The 1,958-nt window shown below is 36.2% G+C and overlaps 1 pseudogene; it reads right to left on the reverse strand.

The window, feature by feature from the left end:
* Positions 1-445: 445 nt before the first annotated feature.
* On the reverse strand, positions 446-799 carry LOC105707758 (large ribosomal subunit protein eL30-like; annotated as a pseudogene).
* Positions 800-1,958: the final 1,159 nt, after the last annotated feature.

Genomic DNA, 1,958 nt, shown 5'->3' on the forward strand with positions numbered 1-1,958 from the left:
AAATTATCAGGAAGCAGACTTCAATTCATCATGAGAAAATATACTTAAAACACTACTGAAAATATCAGAATTATGCACTGCATATTACTTTGGACCTATTACTATGCTAATCACATTTATACATATTTATTCCTCATAACCAACCAATAAATCAGATACTATCCCTATTTTAATATATCAGGAGATGGAGGCTCAGAGAGGTCAATTTACTTGCCCAAAATTATGTAGCTAATAAGTGGCAAAACTGGAATTCAATAGTGCTTACAAACTTTAAAAATCTTTGTTCTAGACCACCATGCTATATTGCCGCTATAAAGCCACCCCAAATATCCAGGAGTAATTGGGATTCTTAAATCTACTCATTGATGTTGTTCATCAGCAGTAGAAAATTTCAGCCAATACCTCTTTTAAAAAATGTTTTTAAAACAAGCTCTGGCAAGTTTTATTAAAGAAAATTTTGCATAGTATGCTTCTCACCAGTCTATTCTGGCATGCTTCTAATATTATCAGAATCACCTGGATCAATGAGAGCCAGTGTGCATATTCTGTAGTATTTTCCTCATGGTGTGCCCAATTCAATGTTATTGTCACTGTAGTGATGGACACCAGTCTTGGCCGACATTTCATAGCATTCTATTTTGGATTTCCTCAAAGCTGGGAAGTTGTTAGAAAGGATGACCAAGTTCACTTTGCCTTGTCTGATCGACTTCAGAATCTGCTTGTACCCCAGCATGTACTTTCTACTTTTCATCGAGTTGATTAACTCCAGTGACTTTTTCATCTTCTTTGTGGCTACCATCCTCCTGCCTAGGTGTCAGATGGCCCTCAACCAAGAGCAGCAACCAAGTTGGAGGAAAGTGAGAAAGGCACCAATACCTCTTGAGATATTTTCTATCCACTCTTTTCCTTCCTGACTCTGATTAAATTTAAATTAGACTTTATCACTTTAGGCTCTCTAACTTATTGCATATCTTTTTGTTTCTCTTTGCTGCATCCTGGACTTCCGATTTAACTTCCAGGTCATCAATTCTCTCTTCGGCTGTGTTGAATTAGCTATTGAACCCAGCCACTGAGTTTTAAATGTCAGCTATAGTGTTTTTAATCTCTAGATGTACTATTTAGTTATTTTTAAAAATCTAATTGTAGTTTTATCTTTTCAAAGATATCTTTAAGCTAATCTTTACTTTTTTAAACATAACCAATGTATTAGTTTCCTATTACTCCTATAACAAGTGACTACAAACTTAGTGGCTTAAAACAACACAAATTTATTATCTTAAAGTTCTGGAGGTCAGGATTTTGAAACCAGTTTCACTGGGCTAAAATCAAAGTATTGAAGACCTTGCTTTCTTCTGGAGGGTCTAGGGGAGAATCCATTTTCTTTCCTTTTATAACTTCCTGAAGCCAAATACATGCCAATGCTTGTGACTCCATTTTAAAAGTCAGAAGTGTAAGCTCTTTTCTCCTCTCTGACTTTTGCTTACATGCTTACATTTTTTTTTCTCTGACACTGATCCTCTTGCTTCCCTCTTATAGAATCCTTGTGATTACATTAGGCCCACTTGGATAATCCAGAATAATCTCCCCAATCTCAAAATTATTACTTTTGCCATATCCACAAAGTTCCTTTTACCATATAAAGTAACATTTTCACAGGTTCCAGAGACTAGGATGTGGACATCTTTGAGGAACCATGATTCAAACCACTGTTAATATTCACTCAGGGTGAATGGCAAAATATTAAAGATATATTAGGAAAAGTTATAGATTAGTCTCAAACCTTTTGGAAGGCCAAAAGGTTTTATTGAGGCAGGCTGAATGTGGCAGGCCAGTCCATTAAGTGAGGAAGAAGATAGGGATGATAAGAGGCTTTCCCAGTTTAAGTCTGTTTACCCCACATCCCTTTGTCTCTACTCTGTTTACTCATGTAAACTTTGTGCTGGATGGTCCTCTCAGGG

This window comes from Aotus nancymaae, unplaced genomic scaffold (assembly GCF_030222135.1).
Source record: "Aotus nancymaae isolate 86718 unplaced genomic scaffold, 86718_ANA_hifiasm-v0.15.2.pri h1tg000057l, whole genome shotgun sequence".
NCBI lineage: Eukaryota > Metazoa > Chordata > Mammalia > Primates > Aotidae > Aotus > Aotus nancymaae.